Consider the following 26,540-nt stretch of genomic DNA (forward strand, 5'->3'; position numbering starts at 1 on the left):
GCTAGCTCCTACTCTGAATGGTCCTTTCTTCTCACATTGTCTTGCTCTAAATATCAGACCCTCTTTTGGTGAATACTAAGTCAGTTGATACCTAACCGTAGCATATTGCTATCTATAAAGAAAACTGAGGCTTTTTAAACATTTTCCTCTTTTGGATAGCATTCTTCAAAATGTGAAAGATTTGCTACACTGCTTTTTAATATGTTTAGAAAGTACTGAATATTTCCTGGTGGAATCCTGGCAGCGATAGTAAGAATTTTGTAGTATCATCCTACATGTCATCCCTAACACTGTTAACGATCATGAGTTACAACTTACAACACTTTAAAATCACATATCTTATAGGTAACCTCAGAAACCTGCTCAACTATTAATTCCTTAAATTTGGGACTGGAGTTCTAGATGTCATTGTATCAAAAACATCCCTATCCTCACTACATTTTCTTTCTTTTAGTGCTATAGGAAACGTCTCAGCTTCCCCTGGTTTTCTGGCCTTAACTCAGAACAGCTCCATCAAGCCTGAGGAAGCTTTCTCGGGACAAGGTTTCCCTCTTTTACTGTAGGTATTATATATTTGTTAGTACTTTGTGTGTGGTCACTGCACATTAAATATCCAATGAAAAGATTTAGGCATGAAATGAAGAGACAATGTGATAGAGAATTCCACACACATAAAGGGAAGAAACAGGAGAACAGAGAGGGGGAGTTTGTTTTACGGTACTTATCAGAGAGAAAAAACCCATTCCTTTTTGTCTCATCGAAGGTTTGTGATCCTAACGGCTGAAGCAATTCAAGAGGTACAAAACATATTTGCTACGGTCTCATGGATTTTTATCGGCTTTTAAGTTATCTCATTGGGAAGAAGATTCAAAACCCTGATTTCTTCGTAATTTCTTTCACAATTTTATTAAGATAAAAATTCTATGTGATTTTAAGCCTGCACATTTATTCTCTTTCTTAAAAGCTTTTCATGTTGCCATTTGATGAATATTGGAAGTGAGTGGATTATCTGGATAAAGAGAATTAGTTGAGGTTTGCATCAGTCAAGAAAGTAAAGCCACCAGAGGCTTTGAAGGGAGTGCCTTACAATATAAATAGTCCTAATCTCCCGCAAGCATTGACTTTCAAGAAAGAGAATTTTCTCAAGACTAGTGTTTTTAATCAGCCAGATCTGCAACAAGATTGAAAGTAATGCTGGTGATAACGGGAGCAGCCTGTGCAGGAGAAAAAACTGCAAGCAGTCAATGATCTGATTCATGAGGAATGGTATAAGTTGGAGAGAAGGGGGAAATTAAGAAGTCTCTCAGATCCCCTAACTACTTCTACCTCTGAAACAGCCATCTGAAGACATCCCCACCTGAAGTGAAAATGTACCATTTGTCCGGGAACGAGTTATTAGCTGGAGGAGGGCGCCCAGCGAGATGTTGGAAATGTAGACAGAGCTTTAACTGTCCCAATGTTTCTATTTTTCATGCCAAAGAGGATTAGTGCCAGATACAAAACAGGTGGAATTATTCTAGCATGGATTTGAAGGCAGAAAGGAGAATGGCACATGTGTTTTACTGAGATGGTAGGATAGCAGTCAAAGGAATTAAGGTTACAGCGATATGAGAAGAGAAGTGGCTCTGGCCACAAATTGCTGGAGTTTCAGCGCTCATGGCCTGGCCCCCGTCCTTATAGTTTTGTTTTTGTTGTTTTGTTTTGTTTTGTTTGTGGTTTTGTTTTGTTTTTTTCTTTCTTTTTCTTTTTTTTTTTCTTTCTTTCTTTCTTTCTTTTTTTTTTTTTTTTTTTTTTTTTTGTACTAGAAGAGAGAGGAAAGTGCATCTGACGCACTTGTCTTCAGTGAGGGGAAGGAGTTGGGTCTTTGGTCTGTTTTTTTTGTTTTTAGTAACATGTAAATGAAGGGAAAAAAGTAGAGGAAATAAATGCCTCTAAAATTATTTCAGTTCTATTTTCTTGAGAGACTTTTCAAATGTTTTCCTCAAGTGTTTCTACAAAGAAGAAAAGAATTTTCAGTTGGGAAGAGGAACACATAACCAAAATCATTTCACCTTTTACATGTAATTCTCCTTGAAAAAACTGTGGTACATACACATTTTTTCACACATCCTGGGGCAAAATTGTTAGACCAATACTATTCTACAAGGCCACTAGTTAACAGATGTAAAGTGTGATCTGATAGTCACTACTTTTGGCAAAACCCAAAGCATATGTTGAGATTTCAGGAAGAAATTTGTTTAGCATATCAATATGGAGCACCTCACATGCTCAAATGACATGTTCCCACCACTGCCCTGGGTCACGTCTATATTCACTTGTAGAATTAGGACTTACTACATAACCTGGACTCCCACCTGGAAGGGAGTGACCTGAAGGTCCCTGCTTTAAACACTGTCTCAAAGGATTTTATGAAGAGATTATTAGACAGCCAGCTACACTGAAAATCAGAACATACTGAGGACCCTACCAAGTACTAAGAGAAATTATATTAAATAAAAGAAATGTTATTTCCTCTGAGTGTAATACTTTTCTCTTTTTCTCTTTAATGAATTTCCATATTTCCTTTGAAATTCCTGACATGGGTAACTGAGTAGCTCACTCTGTCTTTTGATTTTCCCTGCTGGACTGTCAAGTTCCAAGAGGATATAACATCCCTCTTTCTCTCCATGTGTGCCCAGTGCCCAGAATGAGGTTGGGCAGAGATTTTCAATATAAGATCACTTAGTAAGTATTTTAGACTTTGTGAACCATATAGTCTCTGTTACAACTACTCAACTTGGTCTTAGCACAAAAGAAGTCACAGACAATATTTTTTTTAAATGAATGTAGTTTTATTTTAATAAAACCTTCCTTACAAAAACAAGCCACAACCTGGGTATACTCTTCATTCTATGGTTTGCTGACTGGCCTAATACAAAATCTGGCACAAAATAGTGGCTCAGCAAGGTCTTTCAATAGTGCAGACTGAGCTGATGGTTGACTGTGAGGATGGAGAGAAGATGGATTGGAGCTACTTGGTGGTTGAACAAGTGGTGATTTGATATGAAAGCTGGGCAAGGAAAAGAGGATAAATTTAAGTTTCTGGCTTATAGATTTGGCCTTAAAGAGAAGAAATTTAAGATATAAATAGTGGAATTGGCATATTATCAGAAGTGGGGAGGGAGGGATAAGTTATATTTGGTGATACTAAATAGGAAAAATACTATAATACAGTTTATAACAGTGGCTGTTAGACTTTAGTGTCCATCAGAATCAGCCAAATGCTTGTAGAAAACAGGTTCCTGCATTTATCTCCAGAGTTTCTGATTGGTGGGGGGAGCGGTGGAATAATCTGCATTTCTATCATGTTTCCAAATGATTTTGTAGATGCTGTAGAGGTCACTCTTTGAGAACAACTGTCCTAAATCGAAGTGCCAGGTTATGTTTTGCATGTCATCACTACTGAGAGTGAAGGAAACAGACAAGGATCAAGGAAGGACAGGATTTGAGGATGCCATAGACATAAAAACGTGCATACCTATTATCTTCCAAGCAAAGATTTAGAGCTCTTTGAGACTAGAGAAAAAGTTTTTTCATCTTCCCTTACCAGACATCTTTCTGTGAGAAAGAGTCATAATGTCATCCCTTCCCTCATCCCAACCTTCAATCCTGTAGTGTCTCCTTGGATCTTCTGATATGGTACAAAGCTCATTTGGTCCAGTCTTATCAGACCCAGGTCACATTGCTTTTCTTCTGTTTCTATGGCCTCCAAACAAATGGTCCTCTCATCTTCAATGTACATATCAATTTTCAACATCTGTGCCTTCTTTCCATCTGTCCTAATGTTCCTGGAACACTCCTAGACTTTCCTACTAAATTGGGAAGGCCACCATCTCTAGCCAGAATCAAAAAGAAAAGAGACATTGCTATTAAACAATCATGTGCCCACTCATTAGCAAAAAGATGAAGAAAATATTGGAAAATGTCAAGCAGGAGGAATATCAGAGGAGGCCTCAAATCTCTGGAACTTTAATCTCTATGGTTAATATTTGTGTTAATATTAATTAATATTAATAAGACAATATTGTTGAGAAACCTCTTGTAAACCTTTCAACTACTAAAATTAGAGAGATCTCTGAGGTGTAGACTGTCTTCTCTATTTTCTTTTTTAGTTGCTCTTCTTTCTCTGCATTATAACCATTTTGGTTATTAAATTAACAATTAAAAGGACAGCCAGTACCTATTGAATGCTTACTTCTAAGTTACTGTTAATGTACATTCTCTTATTTTCACAACAACCACTGAGATAGGTCTTTGTATCTCCATTCAGAGAGATTCGGAGAAGCTAGTTAACTCACTTATAATGAAATGGTTAATGAGCAACAGTGAGAAAATTTAAGCCAATACCTGAATGACACAGGAGCCTATTCTCTTTACCAATCTTCAGCTTCCCCGATTTCCTTTCTCCATCCTGCATTATGAAGAAAAATGCACAGATGCTACATCTTTAAGGGCTTCACTGCTAATCTGTACATGGATGTAGATAAGTATAACAAGCTTAGCAAGATTTCAAAGTCAAAGCCATTTTAACATTTTCAAGATACTGATCCACAACAGGATACAATCTTAAAGATACAAACATCTAGTTGAAAGACTTCCCTCATCATTTATTGTCAAGGAAGGAGTCACCAAACCTTCCCCATCCTATTCCCTCATCATTATTGTTCTTGCCTGCAAGAGAGGAACAGGCTGGCTACTACACAAAAGAAGAGTCCCTTTTTTTAGTACTTTGCAAGGACTAGCAGGTGATGAAGGGGAGACTGACTTTGGTTTGAAGAGATTCCAGTCATATATATCTCTAAGTGGAGATGCCAGTTACAAGGATAACTTAGATTCATGCTCACCCTGAATATTTATTAGCATTCCAGTGGTCTGAGCAATATTCATAGCATAGGGCCTCTGTAATCATATAGCTCTTCTTCTATAAGAACACTAGGCAGAAGCAGTCACAGCTCACCGATATTCACAGTCCCGTTAGAGTTAAGCAGGCAATGATTAGGTCTAGACATGTGCTGGGAGGAGAAATAACGTGTGTCACTTATGAGCAAACCACATAAGATCCAGGAGACAGCTTTCTAATTGCCTCTTACATTGATTTAGAAACCACATATGCCTAGTATTGCAAATGGCATAAACACAAGACAAAGCAGCCTGGATTCTTGAGTCCACCACATGGAAGAGAGCTTTCCTGGACTGTCCCTCAGCCTTGGGTGGACTCCATGTGAGTGAGAAATAGCATTGTTTTTGTTTTACGGTGGATTATTTGTTACTGTACCACAGCATTATTATCTAAACGATTGCCAGTGATTTTATTTGTACTAATTTATTTACTCTGGACTGGATCAAATGAAGGTTTCTGTTGATTCCATAATGTATCTTCACTCTTAGTTGAAAAAGACCATAGCGAAGTCAGAGCCTAAAATAAAAACAATAGGTAAGAAGGAAAAAAAATTCAAGAAATATCATTCAGAGTACAGAATACTTAATTCATATAGACAAATGCAAAGAGTAGATTTTAAGTGAAAACCTATAATTCAAGAAAACCATGATTTAACTGCTTAAAAACAACATTGGATGATATAAGTCCTAAGGGCTCAGAGAAGTATTTATTACATTGCTTACTAAATGGTTTTCGTATTTTACAGACAGGAGTAAGAAGCATGGCGACATTAGAAGAAAGGAAAAAGGCAGTAATGATGGAAATTTTGAGGGAGAAAAGTGGCTTAAACATTTGTCACACATAAAATGTAAAAGGAAGAGCATTTAAACTAGATTTTTCCCTGAAATATACACAGCACAGGCTTTCAAAGAACAAATAAAGGCATGTAAGTGGAAGAGGGTAGACTAAAGTCGAGTGCATTTTAACCATCAATCTTGGGGGTGACAGAGATCTGAACAACTGTAGTTAAGTGTGGATCATAAATAACGTGTTACCATCTCCTCAGCCAAAGACAAATAGCTTGTTCATCCGTAAGAAATTTAAGAGAATTTGTGGATGAAAACTTTCCAACCTAAGGGACAAGGACAAATAAGCTCATATATAAATAGCTGGCAGCCCCATTCTGTCTCCTAGTCCAGTCCTCCTATTTTACCATTCTTCTGTAGGTGTATCTGTAGGCGTGTGCATGCAAACATGCACTCATGTATGTACTCACACACACTCCTGCTGCCTTCTGGTCAAAAGCAACCCGTCATTTATAAATAGTAGGTGTTTTATGGTAAATAAAAATTCTAAGTGTAGAGGCGGGTAAGAGTTTGAGGTCTCCTCCTATAACCAGATTACACGAAGATGGGGCTTTAACAGGAGGAATTTGGTCACACGTACAAACATTTACTGGCAAACAAGCATGTAGCTTATTCAGTAATCTCCTTTTAGTAGTTTGGTCCTACCTGTGTGAAAGATTTGCTTGAGGCAGATGCAAAAATATGTTATCGGTAGGATTAACCATGGTGACAAGTATTCTCACAATCAGCGGGTATACACCAGACCATTTCAGATTCTGGCCACTTCCAAAAGGTATATATTTAACTGCTCTCTGGACTCTTACATCACATTCCTGCAAGGACCAGAAAGTTTGTACAATATTTCTTATCAGTAACAAAAATAATTTATAACACACATTATGCTAATCGGATACTAATCAGACATAACCTTAGCAATAAGGATAGCTGAAGTACATATCTTTGGAAGGTGGGCTTCTGATTAGAAGATTGAAAATGTTCCTATCCCTGGAGTGTGTTCTCTGAATTAGGCCAACTGACCTCCCATGGAGTGTGAGTTAAATTAACACAAGATACTCATGTATATCACATGGCCTATGAAAAAATATTGTCAAGGATCATAGGAAGCACTAAATAAGAATTTCAGTCTATGGGGATGGAGAAGCCATAGATTTCAGGAAGAGAGAGAACAATTATCATATATATATATATATATATATATATATATATATATATCATACTGATATATATATGCATATATGCATATATGTGTGTATATAAGCATTAAGCCACCAACTACAGAGTTTGCTCAATTACTTGAATTATTTGGGTAAATGATAACCCTATTAAAGTTAGGTAGGACCCTGAAAATAAGATTTTTTTTCCCTTTTCATTGTCAATGTAAGATAGGTTGAGAGAGTGAAGAAAAATATCCTCCATCAGCTATCTTATATGAGAGTTTTCTGTGGTATAGTGGTTAGGTTGTGACCTACAGAGTCAGGCTGTCCGGTTCAAACCTTTGTTCTGCCGTCTATTAATTGTGATACTAAGCATAATATTTAACTATAATTTATAGTCTTAAAATGGGGATGCTGGAAAGATTAGATAAGATTAAAGATAAATAAGATGCTTAAAGTTCTTAGAAGAATCTCTAAAACATAGTAAGTAGTGCATACCTGTTATTATTTTTATCGTAACTGATATTTTATTATAACTTCAACACTCTAATTCTGTATAATTTGCTGCACTAGGGATGTTATTTGAGAAATATCAAGACAATAATAATGGTTTCATAAGATTTTGTGTAGACTAAGTGACATAATGTGCTTGAAGCCCTGGAATACAGCAGTGACCAACTAAGCAATAATAGTCATGATGTTGAGCGACATTTCACACAGAACTGTGTTTTTGTAAGTTGATATGTTGAATCCCTGGAAATTTTTATGGGCATCCCAGCCATGAAATATACTTTTCTAAAGGGCAATGTCCTGGAGGAAAGCACAAAAACTCTAGACTCTGAAGATCTACAGAAACTCTGCCTTAGGAACCTGTATGCCTCCTCCTGTTCCCCCCACCTTTCTTGTACCAGAAAAAACCCTGGGTGGAGGGAGGGAATATGCATCCAACACCGGCGGGTGAGGCAAGAGTGCAGATCCTGCTCCTCAGCATTGAAAATGGGGACAACCTTAAAAACTGAAAGCCAGAAAGGGAAAAGTTAAACTCTAAAATGGTACTGACACTTAAGCAAAGGCACATCAATTTCACTTTAGTTGAACGGATTTGAAAAGCTAAACTGATAATCCGGTCAACATTTTCAGTGTGTAGCTCTCTCATTTAGTATGTTTAATCCACTCTCCTAGATCATTACACAAATGTTCTGTTTTGTGCCATGGGAAATTCTGATCTTAGCTGATGAAGTACTCAGTCACCTATAATCTTGTGAGAGCCACAAATGACGATAATTGCAATTTATGAAGTAACTAGAACAAAAAGCACAATATGCTGAGGTTGAGCTGAGATAATTGTATTTTTACTTCAGATCAGCAGAAATTTTTAAAAAATGCAACAACCTTTGAGCACTATTTCCAATTTTTTCCCCTCAATTTTATTAACTACAATCATTAAGGAATTGCTGAAGAAAAGATAAGAGCTCTGCAAGTTGACTTAGAGAATCTGCATAGGAAAGAGGGAATAAACAATGTGCAATCTGTAAGAAGCTATGGAAGAAGCAAAGAAGGTTTAGGCTGTTGGGAACAATATTCAATTGCCACTGGAGAACTTTGAAATTGAATAGGGTCACCTCTAAAGTGACCTTGAACTTTTCACTTCTCCTCTCAGAACCACTTTTTCCTCATTGATTAAATTTGAGAATCCAAATAGGTTACCACCAAGATGTCGATCATTTGTCAAATTCTGTGAGTATAAAAAATGTAAGCTATTACTGCACTTTATTATGAATAAACATTACATGTATTATCTGAGGCTGTTGGCAGTAAGTGTTCTTTTCTTTAAATGTCTTAAACGGAATTGTTTGTCTGAAGTTTTCATTGTACTTTCTGTCTTGCCAAGGCATCTTTCCTCTTCCATGGTGTTCTGGTATCTCAGGTATCACAGGGAATCGCTATTAGTTTTTGTTTTTTATTTTTTGTTTTGTTTTGTTTTTTGTCTTGTCCCACTGCTATTATAAGTTCTTGCAGCTCAGGAGTCACTGTTTCCCCAGTGCATAGGAAAGTGACTGGCATTTAATGTGGAATGACAATAAACAAGGGAATGATTAAATGAATAAATGACTGAATGAATGGTTTGATATCAATGAGGCAGAAAGTAAGTAGACACTGAGTACCGAATCATTCAATGCAATTCAGTGTTAAAATGTATCTTCAAGCTCCTATTTCATGAGGTCCTCACAAGATACTACCCAAAATGGTTCTTACAGCATTTGTTTTGGCTGACAGCAGTCACATTCAGTGAAAATGACAGTGAGCTTGACTATAGAAATATTCTCAAGAAATAACTTTAGAAATAACTTTTTATGAATGGATAAAGATGTGGTACACACACACACACACACACACACACACACTAGAATACTATGCAGTCATCAAAATAAATGAAATTTTGCCATTTGTAACAACGTGGATGAACTAGAGGGTATTATGCTGAGCAAAATAAATCAATCAGAGAAAGACAATTATCATATGATCTCCCTGATATGAGGAATTTGAGAGCCCGAGTGGGAGGATTGAGGGGTAGGGAAGGAAAAAATGAAACAAGATGGGATCAGGAGGGAGAAAAACCATAAGAGATTCTTAATCTCACAAAACAGAGAGTTGCTGGGGGGAGGGAGGGTATGGAGAGGATAGTTAGGTTATGGATATTGGGGAGGGTATGTGCTATAGTGAGTGCTGTGAAGTGTGTAAGCCTAAGGACTCACAGACCTGTACCTATGGGGCAAATAATACATTATATGTTAATAAAAATAATTAATAAAAAAAGAAATAACTGTTTTTACAAACCTAATCACCATCAAACAGTCATCACAAAACACCTACTTGAGTAGGAATGGAGTAATATATATAAACCAAGACTTCATCATCAACCTTGGGGACTGGTACACTCTGGCCCATTGGCCAAATATACCTCATCACCTTTTTTGTAGACCCTGTGAGTTAAGAATGGTTTTTACATTTTTTTAATGTTTGGGGGAAATTTTTTAAAGAAAAATATTCATGGCACATGAAAACTATAGGAATTTCAAACTTCATTGCCCATAAGTTAAGCTTTATTGGAACACATCCATGCTCATTCATTTGTTATTGTCTGGATGGTTTAATGTCACAACAGCAGAGTTGAGAACTTATGACAGACACTGTATGGCCTGCAAGCCTGATATATTTACTGTTTAGACCTTTATAAAAAATTTGTTAAGATTTGTTCTAACTGATGTTCTAAGTTCCTTATCTCCTATCAAAACCAATTTACAGTGATGGCTTTGTGTGTAGGAGAGCTGCTTCATCTTCAAATGGAAAATTTCAGTACCTGCAAAACTTGAGAAGGTTTATATTATAATTTCTTTGTTTCTTTTTTATGGAGATAGGATATCTTAAAGAAAAGATTTACTCTAATCATTTTTTTCACATTATTTTTACAAAATTTAAGGCAAGAACTATGGTGAGCAATTAAAGTCTTTAAAATAATACATTTTCATTTAACTTCAATAAATTCATCACATATTTATTTATTTATTCCACATTTCCTCTTAATCCAAAATGACTTATCAATATATTTCATTTGAATTCAAGCAGGAGCCTGATAGATCCTTTTTAAAAGGCATTTGCTTAAAATAATTTATAAAGTATCAATGAGCTGTCCATAAAGTTAATATGGTGAAACACACCAAAAAACAAAAACAAAAACAAAACAAAACAAAAAAAACTCTTCTTCAATGAAATTAAATGATAAAAAAAAAAATTCCCTTAAGCCCTTTCTCTCAAATTCTGAGGGTTAACTATTAGAAAATAATTACTAGCTGTATTTAGAACATTAACCCATGAAATAAATAGTCTAGAAAATCACACATTTTGGTTTTGTAGCTATTGCATTTGTGACATTTTTACTTTTTCTCAAAATGCTGTTCCTCAAATTGAGAAAAAGTCTCCACCAGGTTAATTTACTAAATATGCTAATTTGTTCCATGGGAGCAAATCATTTCGAAGTAACTTCTAGGGGTGCCTGGGTGGCTCAGTGGGTTAAGCCTCTGCCTTCAGCTCAGGGTCCTGGGATCGAGCCCTGCATCGGACTCTCTGCTCAGCAGGGAGTCTGCTTCTCCCCCTCTCTCTCTGCCTGCCTCTCTGCCTACTTGTGATCTCTCTCTCTCTCTGTCAAATAAATAAATAAAATCTTAAAAAAAAAAAAAAGAATATCTAAGTAACTTCTACATATGATCACGTTGTAAAACTACTGTAGTTTGTATATTTAAGAAAATGTTTTTCCACATAGGCTAAATTATTTATGTAATAAGCAACCATGGTGGCAAAGTAAATCCTTCAGTTCCAAATCAATGAGAGGGTGAGTTGTTATCTGGCTGATTGATGGTGATTAGGCTCTTGGAACAAATCTGGCCTACGTGCTGGTGAATGCCAAATGGCTGAAGGCCACCGCTCAGTATACTCCTTTGCTGGCAGTTATCTTCCAATGAGTTGGAAGAAGCCACAGTTCCAGCAGCATGATTTTTGTTCAGTGGCTCAAACTGGCCATTTTTTTCTGCTTAGATCATTGTCCCTACCAGGAACTACCTATTGGTGGTCATAATATATAATGTTATATATCAATGATTCTTCAAAAAAAAAAAAAAAGAAATAGAGGCACATCATGACTTCCTCTTTCTTACTTTTTTTTATCTGGGTAAAAGGAAATACTCTAAGACTCTCTTAAAAATAAAAAAAACTATTAAAAATAGAGTGGCGACTCTACCCTAGATATTTGTAAAACATATGCAATAAAATCCCAGCTGTGATCCTCAATAATCTTGTATAAGACTAGGAAGATATTTAAATTTAAAAGGAAGTTCTATATGCTTGCCTTTGAGACATCAATAATATTGACTTGGCAGATGCTTCATTTTTTTACCATTTTTCATAAGTATTAAATCAAATCAACCTCCAAAGCGTTGTGGGCTTTGTTGTTGTTGTTTTTGTTTGCCTGTTTGTTTATCTTTCAAAGACCATACATGTCATGTCAGGAAGTATCAGTATTTAGCTCCTATCAATCACTTAGGATAGGAGTCTTAGGAATAAAATATTTTAAAAATTTGTAAGCCCAGAATTCTGGAATAATTGATACTGGAGTTTCTATATGTACAGTCAAGGAATAATTTCCTCCCACATTAGAGATGTAGAGTAAAAATATTCTCACTGACTGCACATGTGGATTAATAATACGGTGATTTAGTAATAACTAAGTAGAGTAACATGCCTAAGTGACAGATGCATATCATGTCTTTAGCTTCTAAAGTTGTTTGTGGATAAGAGCATGGTTTTAATACTTCAGAATTCTTTATTTTTTTATTTTTTTTTAATATATTTTTATCCCCAGGGGTACAGGTCTGTGAATCACCAGGTTTACACACTTCACAGCACTCACCAAAGCACATACAAGATGGGATTGGGAGGGAGACAAACCATAAGTGACTCTTAATTTCAGAATTCTTTTTAATCAGGTGCTACAAATTATAATAATTCTCATATTAGTTTCCTTAATTTATAAGAGTCAGTCATGACAATCTTGTACAGACACTTTGGTTATATCATCACACCCTGCTCTGCTGCCTCTTTAATGCATCAAGAATATCTTGGGACACCTGTGTGGCTCACTTGTTAAGCATCTGCTTTCAGCTCAGGTCTTGATCCCAGGACCCTGGGATGGAGCCGCACATCTGGCTTCCTGCTCTGCAGGAAGCCTACTTCTCCCTCTCCCTCTCCTACTCCTCTCCTTGTATTCCCTCTCTCACTGTCTCTCTTTATCTGTCAAATAAATAAACAAAACCTTTTTAAAAATATCTTAAGAATCCTCTTCCATCTCTATTCTTGATGTTATGGGAGTGGGGGATACTAATCATATCTGCACAGGTGTATTTTTATAGAGGTTCCAGAAAATCCTTCTGCTCATTCAAGAACATCATCTGTCTGTAATTAATGTTCTGTCTGTCTTCTTGAAATAAAGAAATAAGAACCTACCTATCCCAAATTTCACCCAGCAGTTGAATTCACAAGCATCAATTTAAGCTCTGAAAGATACTTCTTTATAATAACAATACTAGGGTTTTGTTTGTTTGTTTGTTTGTTTTTGCTGAACATAATTGGTAGGGTTTTTTTGTTTGTTTGTTTGTTTTTTGGTTTTTTGAAGGTCTTATTGTCTTGCTCTCTCTCTCTTTCCCTCCCTCTTTCTTTCTTTCTCCTTTATATTGGCCAATTGTTTCAAATTTCATATTAACTTCTTGTATGTGTTATGATTTTTCAACATTACCTTCTTTGACCAAACAGTCCTTGCTGGGTCCCTCCTTGTCAATTACATTTCTTCACATTGAATATTGGACCAGCACCTATTTCTGTGTATTTAAGAAAAAAAAAAAAACTTATATACTTCATTTTGCCTGAGTGTCTTTGGATTTTCCATGTCTGTGTAGATTCCCACATGTATGCTATTAAATTCCCACATGTATGCTATTAAATTCCCACATGCTATCCTATTAAAAAAATTAAAAAGATAAACATTGCTTTCTTTATTATTTTAGATAATGAAGTATAATAAAAATTAACAAAATAAACCTGTATTCACATCAAGGAACTTATGTGTATGCAAAATCAAATTAATGCATTATAAATTCTTTTTTTTTTAAAGATTTTATTTATTTATTTGACAGAGAGAAATCACAAGTAGATGGAGAGGCAGGCAGAGAGAGAGGGAAGCAGGCTCTCTGCTGAGCAGAGAGCCCGATGCGGGACTCGATCCCAGGACTCTGAGATCATGACCTGAGCCGAAGGCAGCGGCTTAACCCACTGAGCCACCCAGGCGCCCTGCATTATAAATTCTTAATGAAATTACTGTGCTGTTTATACACACAGTGCAAATAAGAATTTGGAAACCCAAGTTGGAAATATGCTATGAGATTAGGAACTATACATTATGTCACTGTGAGTTTGCTATGGATTCTTATATCTAAGACTGACAAAACATAATATGAAAGAGGGAATGAACCTGGATGCAGGTCTCTGAATCCAGGACAGAAACATTCCCTTCAGAATGTAGCTGCTGCTTTCACTGGACTCTACCTTATCTGTACAGACACTAACAGTGTCCATTTTTGCAGTCAGATTTTTCCTTTGTTTTGCTCTTTTCATTTATTTGGGACAAACAAAAAAATGTGGGGATCATCTTCCTGAGCAATGTTCTGTTTACTTGCTTATTCTAATAAGATATTAAATTTTCTGGCTCATGTCATTCCATCCCAACATGAAAAAGTAGTTGTGGGAGTGGTATTGGCAGCACAAAAATAGTGGTGACTGAAGTAAACCCAGCTATTTACACAACTCTGTGTCACTAGGGATACATTTTCAAGGCTCTTTTCAGAAATAAGTATATCTTAGGACGTCATTCTCTTTCCCATAAATTCGGGTGCCAAAATGGAAGAGCTACAGGGTTGCAGGCATATTTGGGAGCAGATGGTAATATCTACTGCTGTGTCCAAATAGGCTGGTGGGCATATTTATCTGATATGTTTTTGAGCTATGTTAAGAAGCCAACCATCTCTCTTTATTCACCACCGAGGAATACACTTTTCAAGTAAAGATAACCCTTTCTGTAGAGTCTGCTTGCCAGTTAAAAATAAATAATACACCTGCTGAATTTTTGTGTTTCTTCAGTGACAGTCATCACAAAAAGAATACTTTTTATGGCTTGTTTAATGTTTTTTTTTAAAGTATTTCTTTTACGTACTTGTGTATAAATAAGATCATTGCTTATTAACATTGTACGCTAATTAGAACACATTTTCGCTTTAGTTCCTTAAAGTATAGACTTTTTTTTTTTTTTTAATTTGCAGTGCGTCCTAACCCTTCAATATAGCTCTCTCTAACTCTAATTAATTCGCATTGCAAAAGAAATGAGTTTGATCTCAGCTGTAGAAGTCACAGTGACTTATCCTTTCAATGAGGTGATAATTGCTGTCTGGTTAATTCTATTCATAGAAACCATGGGCCATAAAAAAATAATCCTCACTTCTGTTACACAGCATGAAGCTTCCAGTAGCACCTATGCTGTTTCCTGGTATGAAATATTTTTATTCTTAAACCATAATTCTCAATTGTGGAAATGCATCTTTTAAGCAAATACCTATTGCCCGGTTAAGAGTTACTCAAGAAGACATTGTCATGTTGCTTTGCATGTGGTCACATGGGCTTTAACACAGAAGATTATGTTATTTGCCTCCCAAAACACAAGGCCCAACAGGGCAGAAGTTAAGGTGTCTTCTTACAAAAACAAAAACAAGTACTATCCACAGATATTTGTTCAGCATAAAGATGATTGGTGATATGCAAGGTATTTTTACGTGGGTGTGTAACATTTTGAGACATATGACAGACTATAAATGTTCCTGCTGGATATATTTGTAAACTGTGAAGCAAATAAGAAAATTATTTGAACTATGAACTAGCACCAAAGTGAAGAGCTAAAATATCACCAATATGATTGCATTTATTTGGATGTTGCTCTTACCTCTCCCATCACCTGTCCCCAATAGATATGTGTGTGACCTGCTTTGTGTTTATCATCGTTTTGGCTTTTATGAAGTCTCATCACATATTTATGCACATAAACACATACACAACATTTTTCATTAAAATATCATCCTACCCAGTATTATCTCTTACTTGCTTTTTCCTCTCAGTATTATGATTGTAAGAATTATCCACACCTTTTTATGAAACCACAGATTGTTCTTTTTCACTATTACATAAATCCTCTATACTATAAAGATTTGTACCCATTATTTTGTCTATGCAAATCTCCACTGTTTCCAACTTTTTAATAACATGGACAATACCACCATAAATATATTTGTATATTTCTGCTGGTGAACATGTTTAAAAGTCTCAGTAGGAGTGGAATAGGTTAAGATGTTCAAATGATCAACTCTACAAAATGTCTGAATTTGTCTAAATTTATTACCAAAAATTTGTCAACTTGTATTTTCTCTCATAATATGTAAGATCCACATACTTGCAAAGAGGTTTTAAATTATTGGGTTATCCTAGACATAGTTGTTATGATAATGGTTTTTATCATTAGTAACTTTTCTGATGTTATTGCAAATAGCAAATATACAGAATTATAATAATAAATGTAAATAATAATAACTAAAATAAATTATGACATAGATAATAATAAATATATTTATGGAACAAAATAATACTAATCAGGAACAGTATGAAAGAGAGTACATCACTATTTAGAAGAAGAGAAAGAAATGCAATGTGCAGACAAAATATCACCCCAATGAGTGTTCTTGGGGGATAAATGGGTAATGAATATTTGTTATTTTTTTAATAATTGCATAACATCTACATAAACATGTTTACTTTAATTTATGTAAATATAATGATTTCTGTTAAAAATTTAATCATTTCTGATAAATTAAGCCCCTTGACCAGTGGAGAGTCACTTCCCAATTGCAGTTCTCTCTCTAGTTATAATATTAAGAGTTTAGTAGGCAACTTCTCTGATATTATACTTGTATGTATACATACACACAATTAAATTGTATGTATATTGCATATACACAAAGAGGGAATATTGTGAATATTTTTATAAACATGGTTTTATACCAGAAGTTTGCATTTCTTGTGTTTGCTTTCCTTTCTCAAATAAATGTCCAGAAAATCTTTCCACCTAAGTATATATAGCTTGATCTTATTTCATATAGACAATGGATGTATTATAATTTAGCTATTATAGTTATATGATTAAATTGTAGGACAGTATTTGAAATGACATATAACTGATAGATGTCCTATAATTCAGCCAAAATAGTTATCCTGTGTATGTATTTAGGTTTAAACAGTGTTACAATAAATATCCTAGCGTGCCTTTATGCCTTTGAGAGAATATGGTTCTAAATTAGATAGACTAGAAATAAAATGTCTTGACCCAATTGCATACACATTTTGAATGTTAATAGTTACAGCCAAATGTTTCTTTAAAAAGCTAGAACTGTGAAGGGTCTGACATTTTACTCTACATTCAAGCTATTAATTGAGCCTGCCACGATTTCATAGATGCTGGCAGAAGATAAAACATTCTTGGGTCAGAGACAAGACTTTATTACTCACAGTAGTAGCAGTAGCCATTTTCTTATGCAGATTTCCCAAGTCCACATTCCTACAAGGACATGTGAAGAGTGTCAGGTGATATCTGCACATGTAGTGTGTTATGTGAGAGAAACCTTGACCTTAGGGGACCTGGCACTTTATGATGGTCAGTAAGCATGCCTGCCCTGTGATCCAGAGGAAAAGCTTGCCTTTATTGGGTTGAATGCTATACAAACATCATCTTCACTCATTAAGGAGGTGCCATATCTATCTTTCAAAGACAGATCTAAAGCTTTTCAGTGTATAAACTCCCTTGAAAAGACAGTTTATAACACAGGGCTGCTACTCATAAGTTACACAGAAATAGGAGACCCACAAAGAATTACTGTCCAACAATTCCCATCAGAGAGGATTTCCACTTGCTTCCTTTAGGAACCATGGTGGTTACTAACTTGTGGGTACTTTAAATCCTTTCCAGGTTAATTCAGAAATATCAAGTTCAGTCCCCCTTAACTTTCGATGCAGGATCCAATCTGAATCTCTTAATTACAGTGCTGATAATGCGTTTTGTTTTAGAACAAATCATTTTCCCCCCAAGCGCTTAACCACCAGGGAGGAATCAAGAAAATATAACACCTGTTTTCCGCAAATATCAAAGAACATATATTTTATGTATAAGGATCAACTACTGCTCATATCCAGCTAATTTTTGCTCTGTATATAGAGAAAACAAGTGTTGCCTAACATTCTGATATTTTAAGAGAAGAGATGAATCTGTATTTTGATGTAAAAACACCCAATTTTCAAGTGTTGGTGAAGTAGTTCAAATTGATTAATAGTATTTTAAGCCATGTGTGATGGAACAGAGAAACTGTAGGAGATAACTATATATTTGATATTTAGGAGCTCATTCATGACATGCCTTTCTACCCCCAATTACGGCCCCAGTCACAAAGCTTTCATGGTATTTTATATACCTCCTCTATTAGATAGCATATCACATTGATTCATGATTTTTTTTTCCAATTTAGATAAAATTTATTTACTGTCTTGGAGAAAATTGAACTGAAACCTTTCGGAGTAATCTTTCGTATATAACAAACTGAGCCTAGTGGCTCAGTTTGTTAAACATCTGCCTTTGGTTCAGGTCATGGTCCTAGGGTCCTGGGATTCAGCCCCACATCAGGCCCCTTTTGAAGAGCAGGGGTTTGCTCCCTCTCCCTCTGCCCCACCTCTCTCCTTGTGTTCTCTCTCTCAACCTCTTTCTCTTTCTCGCAAATAAATAAATACAATATTAAAAAAAATTAAAATGTAGAGATTATATCCTTATCTGACAAGTATAATTTATATGTTATGTAGTTTTTAACTTCCTCAAAAATATCAGGGTAAGTGAAAAAAGGCAAATAGCAAGGACTCTACAGTGAATAGTTACATTTTATCCAGTATCCAGAATAGATAATGGAAGTAACATGGGGCTTGCCTAGGGCAGAAGGCAGGTTTGATGGTACTGGGGAGCGAATACAAATGGGCATAAGGTATCTTTATGGGGTGATGGAAGTGATTTAAAGTAAAATTGTGATGGTGGTGGCACAATTCTTTATATTAATAATCATATTAATATAAATAAACTAATACCCACATTAAAAAAAAAAAAAGTTGACACCCAATGTGACAAACTTGCAGAAGACTCATGGTACACAAGAATTTCTCATCAGTGCAGAAACTAGTGTTTGGGAATAATTGTCAAAACTATTATTTTAGGGCACCTGGGTGGCTCAGTCTGTTGTATCTGCCTTTGGCTAGGGTCATGATCCCAGAGTTCTGGGATCAAGTCCCTTGTTGGGGTCCCTGCTCAGCTAGAGCCTACTTCTCCCTCTATCTCTGCCTTCTGCTCCCTCTGCTTATGCACTCTTTCTCTGCCAAATGAATGGGAAAAACAAAACAAACAACGACAAAAAAAACCCTATTATTTTAATAATGATGTCACATTCCATAGTTCAGAAAGGTCCATAGTTGTCTCTTGGGAATCCTAATGAGTTTCCTCTGCAGGAGGTCACATGGAAGAGGATTTCAGAATCTGGTTGTCTGTGCTAGCAGTGTTCTTAGCACAAAGAAACTCAGGAGACCTCCTTGGGCCTTGCCTATGACCAGTTATATATTTTTATTATACTACAAAATGTCTTGATTTTATAGATAAATTTGGTGAGAATCAACATCTTAAAAATAGAAATACCTCTCAGTTTTGCATGCCAACCCTGTATTTTACAGCCACAAACTCTTTCAACTCTTATTTAACTAGCTTTATTAGAAAAATATAGATTTCTTCAGATTTTATATGTAGACAGTTATGTTGTCTATGAGTAAAGGGCAGTTTATTTCTTCCTTTCTATCTGGGGGTCTCTTTTTCAAATTTTATTTTATTACACAAAATAAGACTTAAATAAAAGTAATAAGAACAGACATCCTTGCCTTGTTTCTAATTAGAGGAAGAGGGCCTTCAGTCTTTGAACATTAAGTGTAAAGTTAGCTATAGGCTTTTTGTAAATTCCATTTATTAGTAAAGATATTGCTTTCTATTACTAGTTTATTGCAGGCTTTTTTTTTTTTTTTGAAGATTTTATTTCTTTATTTGACACAGAGAGAGAGATCACAAGAAGGCAGAGAGGTTGGCAGAGAGAGAGGAGGATGCAGGCTCACTGCTGAGCAGAGAGCCTGATGCAGGGCTAGATCCCAAGACCCTGAGACCATGACCTACGCCAAAGGCAGAGACTTAACCTTCTGAGCCACCCAAGCGCCCCCAACCTTGCTTTTTTTTTTTTTTTTTTTTTTTTTTACACTATGAGTGAATGTTGATATCAATTTCTAGCTGATTTTCAAATCTTGAACCATTCTTGCTTTCTTCAGAAAATCCCCATTTCATTATGATATGTTATCTCATCAATACATTGTTTGATTTGATTTGCTATTATTTTGTTGAGGATTTTTGCATCTATGATCATGAGAGATATTATGATTTTGGTATTAGCACAAGGCTAACTTCATAAAGTGATCTGGCAAGTATTTCTTTTTCTTCTGTATTTTGAAAGCATTTGTGTGGAATTATTTTCTTGTTGTTAAGTGATTGAAGGTACTAAGGAAGACATCTAGACTTGCAATTTTCTTTGTTTGAAGGCTTTAAATTCTCACTTAACTTCTTTAATTGACAAAGGATTATTCAGGCCCTTTGTTTCTCCTGAGTGAACCTTGATACTTTGTGTCTTAAAAAGAATTAGTCCATTTTATCTAAGTTGTTGAATTTATGGTCATTAATTTGAATTTAATATTCCCCTTATTATCTTTCTAATTTACATAGGATCTGAGATCATGTCCCCCTTTTAATTCTTGATTGTTGTGCCTTCTTTCCACCCACTCCTTTGACCAGTCTAGATAAAGGTTTATCAACATTTTTGATCTGTTTTGTAAGTGTCTTTTGGTTTCATTAAATTCTCTATTTTATTGTACTCTCCAAATTATTTATTTTTGCTCTTATCTTTATTTCCTTCCTTTTGCTTGTTCTTCTCTTTCTAGTTTCTTAAGATGTAAGCTAAGTTTAGATAATTTATTTGAGACTTTCTTCTTTTTTTAAAACAATCATTAGACACTATAAATTTCCCCCTATATACTTTTTTAACTACATCCCACAAATTTTGATATGTTGGGTTTTCAATTTTATCCAATTCAAAGTGTTGCTAATTTTCCTTTTCACTTCTTATTTTACCGATGCATTATTTTTTTTTTTATTTTTATTTTTCATAAACATATATTTTTATCCCCAGGGGTACAGGTCTGTGAATCACCAGGTTTACACACTTCACAGCACACACCAAATCACATACACTCCCCAATGTCCATAATCCCACCCCCTTCTCCCAAACCCCCTCCCCCCGGCAACCCTCAGTTTGTTTTGTGAGATTAAGAGTCACTTATGGTTTGTCTCCCTCCCAATCCCATCTTGTTTCACGATGCATTATTTATAAATGTATTATTTAATTATAAATACTGGAGAATGTTTAGATTTTTTTTTTTTAATTTTTGATTTCTAATAGGGGCGCCTGGGTGGCTCAGTGGGTTAAGCCTCTGCTTTCAGCTCAGGTCATGGTCTCAGGGTCCTAGGATCGAGCCCCACATCAGCCTCTCTGCTCAGCAGGGAGCCTGCTTTCTCCTCTCTCTCTCTGCCTAGTTGTGATCTCTGTTTGTCAAATAAATAAATAAAATCTTAAAAATAAATAAATAAATAAATAAATAAATAAATTTTTGATTTCTACTTTAATAAGTTATGGAAAGAAAACATTATTTATGTATTTTTTATTTTACATTTGCAGGCTTATTTTATGACTGAGCATATAGTCTATTATGGTGACTATTCCTTAAAGCAATTGAAAATAATAGGTATTCTGCTCTTGTTGGGTGGAGTGTGTTATTTATGCCAATTAGTTAATATTGTTACTCAGAACTCCTTACTTACTTACTGATTTTCTACCTGATTTTCCTATCAATTGTGAACATCGAAGTTTGCAATTAGGATTGCAGATTTACTTATTCGATCTCCTTTCAGTTCTATTAGGTTTTGGTGCATGTATTTTCAAGTTCTAGTGTTAGGTGCTTACACGTCTAAGATTGTTATGCCTTCCTGGTGATTTGACCCACATTTCACTGTGGAATGTCTTTCTTCATCCCTCTTCTAAAGCCTACTTTGTCTGATTCTAAAATATCCACTTCAGCTTTCTTTTGGTTGGTACTTACAGTTTATACATTTTCTTGCACTTTTACCTTTAACCAAGCTATGTCTTTTTATTTAAAGTAAGGTTTTTTTCAGTAGCATTTTAAACCAAGCTTAAAGTTTTTATATTTTAATTGGTGTGTTTAGAACATTTATATTTTTTGAAATAATTGCTATGGTTGGAGATCATAATTTTTAATTTATCTCTAAATTCTTAAGTATTAACCATCTTTATATTTAAAGTACATTATACATAATATAAACTCAGTAATGTTGATTAAGTTTATATTTCTTTCAGATCCATTGTCTTTTTCCCTGTTCTATGGATTTGTTCTAAATATAGTATCTCTAATATTTTGAAATCATAACTTTTATCATGTAAGTTATAAGTGAAAAAGTACTTATTATACTTAGTTTCTAAATCACATTTTCTCATGAGTACATTTCATATACCCATGCAGGATGAGAGTAATATAGAAAATGTTAAATATCAATCAGTGAATATTAGATTACTTATCATTCATCTACTTATTACATGTTGTACTTTTGATAACTATGAATCCATTGAAACGGAGGAAGAAAAAAGTAATAAATTTATACATGCCTTGCTGCAGAAAGCAGTAGCAACATATGGTCATGAATAAAGTATCACCATTTCAATATCTGTGTCTGCTTTAGTTCCCAGTAGTATTATCTGTAGAGAAGACCTTTGCTCTACAACAGAGAATACTGCCAGCATTTGAAAAAGCATTTATTTCTGAGAAGTAGAAGAACATGATAGTGGTTTAACATTAGCATGTTTATAACAATAGTGAGCCTAGTGTTTTGTTTTCATTCAAAACACTATTAACCTTTTCCCCTGGAAAATAAAAGTTTAATTTAGGAGTGATTGTTCTAAAGAGGAGAATCCTCACTGGAGGAGAATCCCAAAGGTGAGCAGAGAGAAAACAAGGTTGCAGAGATACTCAGTAACCAGTCTGTAATCCTGGCAGATAGAATGTGATATTAGAGAGATAAGTGGGGGGAGATATTTTAATTTAGGGTTCTTGGTGTGTCTTAGTCCCACACTCCACACAACAACCAGTTGATTGTTAAGCATGATGATAAATAATATATAGACTAATCCTGAAAGCAAGCAATATGTGATTTGCCCCAAACCTTAGGAAACTCAGTGTTCCAGGGTATCATACACTTCACCATCGGCTTGTCCTATTAAGACTTGTTTAGTGAGAATTTGTGCAAATTTAGTGCTGTTACTGTTCGCTTTATATGTAAGGCATTCTCCACAACTACTCATTTACTTATTCATTCCACAATTGGAATTGTGGAATGTCTTAGGTGCTGAATAGGACTATTGCTGTGCAAACGAAGTTTTTAAAAGTTGATTCTGGAGATGAGAACCATCTTTAATTATACTGGGACATATACTCTTATTAAAGTTACCAAGAATGCTTCCAAGCCTATTGAAGTCTAGGAAATAATTTGCAATACTAAAAAATGTCTATTTTATTAATAAAACTTTAATCAGAACCAGAATCATATTAGAGGTCTACCAGAAATGCAGCAAAACACCTGAAAAATATGCCAATATTAGTAAGAAAAAAAATCTTTAACTTCTCAGTATAGTCAGTGGAATAAGATAGCATCAAAAACTCATAAAGAGTTATTTCAAATATGCAGTAACTCAACTGTAAGGATGCAACTTGAAAAAAATGTTGTTTTGAGAAAGAGGATAACCTTTGTTCAAGAGCCATCATTAGTATTACCCAACTTTGGAATACTGAAATGTTCTTCAAGTTTGTATAAATGTGCCAGGCTGCCCAATATTATTGTTTTCTCTGAAACTGTTGTCTGTCAACCAAAAATCAGGCTTAAAAAAAATCACAGTTACATCCACTCCAGACCTATGTAATATTGGCCTCTTCACTAATCAACCTGGGGATGTACTAGCATGATTAGAAATGTGTGATATTTAACAAGTCATTTTCCAGAAGAAGAAGATAGAAGAAGAAGAAGAAGAAGAACAACAACAACAACAACAACAACAAGAGGAGGAGGAGGAGGAGGAGGAGGAGGAGGAAGAAGAAGTAGTAGTAGTAGTACTAGTACTAGTAGAAGTAGTAGAAGAAGCAGCAGCCATTATTCATGTGGTCCATTCCCAGAAAGATTTTGTGATGATGGTAGGGGCAGTGGCTTTGGTGCAGGAGGAGGAGAAAAGAGAAGTCTGATGCTCTGCAGGGTATCCTCTCTGTCTTCTTGGAAGAAGATTCTCTTCTTACCCTCTTCAAGGAAATTGTGGAACAATGGTCGTTGGAAAGTTGGAATGTTCTCACCAAGGTGAACAAAGAAGATAAGATACAGGCCCTTGCCACCTAAATTTAGAAGCAGGCAGACTGTGGTGAAGCCCAGGATGGTGTCAGAAGGGGAGAAGCAGATAAAGCTGCACTTGTAGCCCAGTCAGTATACTGCTGTGACAGATGCAGAAGACGAGAAGGATGAGAAGGATGATTCAGACACCGCCACGATGAATCTTGGTTTTGATATGTCTTTATTCTGAAACGCCAATGTGGAAGATGTCCTCAATGCTGGAAAACTGGAGTGATTCTCACTTTGGGATGAGTCCTGAAGGAAGAAAGAATAGGACAAGCTGCAGATGGAGAGGGACAAACTGGGTTAAGCAGGAACGCAAGGAAAGGAAAGAGAAAAGGGCACAATGAGGGGAGTGGAAGCAGTAGCTTTGGTCCCTTCTTTTTTCTCTTCATGGAGAACTGATTGTGCACATGTGTATTTAAGAGAAATGAGAGAATGAATAAAGTTGTTTTCCAAGGCATTTCCCTCTATTTACATGGTCCAAAGGAAAATCACAAACACTTCTAATTACAAAATGTGCCATGTCTCTGTGGTGTGAGTAGATTATTGTAGCTGATGTCTATACCAAAAATCTGGAATGGGGGCAACTTGTGTATTTTAATACACAAGTATTTTGGCCACTTTGAAAGATTTTTCTCACTTACGATAAATAGCAGAAATATTCAGAAAACTGGCAGTTACAGTTTTCATTCTGAAGAAGCAAAATCATGACCTCTCATGAAATGTGGGAATGTAAGTTACTTTGAAAGTAGTATTCACCCCTTAATGTATTGTTTTATGGGTGAAATTGAAAGTTTATGAAACACCCTATCTGGATCCAGATATTCTGTTAACATGACAAGGAACTATGAAAATGGAAGAAACTATGTGGTAGATGTTCTAGATTTGAGAATTTTTGTTGTTGTTAAGCTTCAGCCTATAGAAGGAAGAAGAAGTAACTTTTTTTTTAAAGATTTTTATTTATTTATTTGACAGAGAGATATCACAACTAGGCAGAGAGGCAGGCAGAGAGAGAGAGGAGGAAGCAGGCTCCCCACTGAGCAGAGAGCCCGATGCGGGACTCGATCCTAGGACCCTGAGATCATGACTTGAAGGCAGCTGCTTAACCCACTGAGCCACCCGGGTGCCCAAGAAGTAATTCATCTAGGTTATGATTTTGAAGAAGGATGTACATCAGGTGAAAGGACATCATTGTTAGCTAGATTCATTTTTTATAATCATGAGTTCTTTTGAGTGCTAGTAGAGATTTTATTCCTGATCTGCCCAAAAGCATGAGTATAAAGAACTGATAAGTACAGCTTGAGAGAAACTGCAGGAACCATGTGTTTAAGAAAAAAACACTGGAAAACAAAGATATTTAGGAATGCATATTGTGGGTGCTCAACAAACTTATTTAATGAGTGAATAGAAAATGAGCAAGAAAAATGAACAGGAACTCTCCAGTTCTACTTTTGTTCCAGGCCACATTCAATTGTAAATAAGGTCTTTCTCTACTTCAGGCAGCAGACTGTCAAAGGGCCAGAAGGGAGCAGTCTCCCAGACAGGTCAGAAAATAGGTATTTTATCCCTGAGGTTGGGAAACGACTGCAGGCAAGCATATTTAGCCCAGTCTCTTTTTGTGTGGTGCAAGTCAACAATGGATTTTGCATTTTTAAAGGATTGTAAGAGAACAGAAATGTGACGGAGATCTTTTGTGACCTGTAAAGCCTAAAATATTTACCATCTGGCCCTTTGGAGAGAAAGTTTGCCAACCTCTGTCTCACATTATTAACTATGAGGTTAACGAACATTTTTACCTTTGTACAGAAGGTAAAAAACATGGTTAAGGAAAAGATGTGTCACCTCTATACACTCCTATAACCGCTGCATTACATTTTTGGAACATAAACTATTTAAATCACAAAAACAAACAAAAAACAAAATAAATCAAAATAACCTTTTCTCTTTGCAATTTTCAGACACAGTGAAAAGAATAAATATGTTACATCATCACCGTTCCCCTTCTGCTCTGCTATTCTATTCTATTCTGTTATAGATATTTCCTCATTTCTTACTTTGGAAACTTTCACAAAATTATTCTATCCAGCCCTAACAAACATGCCAATCTTATCCTCCTAACTCCACCTTTTTCTACCTACTCCACATTATAACAATCTCATAATCCTCAGTCAAGCAAGGTTGGGGTGGAGAACATCAGTAAGCAAAGCAGGATTTCCTTTAGAAGGAAAGGAAGGGGAAATTTAGCAATCTTAATAAAAGAGTAATTTTGGTTTTCTTACATGGGA

The 26,540-nt window shown here is 35.5% G+C and overlaps 1 protein-coding gene and 1 pseudogene across 5 annotated transcripts in view; both read left to right on the top strand.

Annotated features, from left to right (window-relative positions):
- The window catches only part of PTPRD (protein tyrosine phosphatase receptor type D), a 2,315,363-nt gene that overhangs the window by 1,524,498 nt on the left and 764,325 nt on the right, over nt 1-26,540 (top strand). The window lies entirely within an intron of this gene.
- Nucleotides 23,961-24,620, top strand: LOC131812989 (coiled-coil domain-containing protein 43-like; annotated as a pseudogene).

Source organism: Mustela lutreola, chromosome 12 (genome assembly GCF_030435805.1).
Source record: "Mustela lutreola isolate mMusLut2 chromosome 12, mMusLut2.pri, whole genome shotgun sequence".
In the NCBI taxonomy this organism is placed as follows: Eukaryota; Metazoa; Chordata; class Mammalia; order Carnivora; family Mustelidae; genus Mustela; species Mustela lutreola.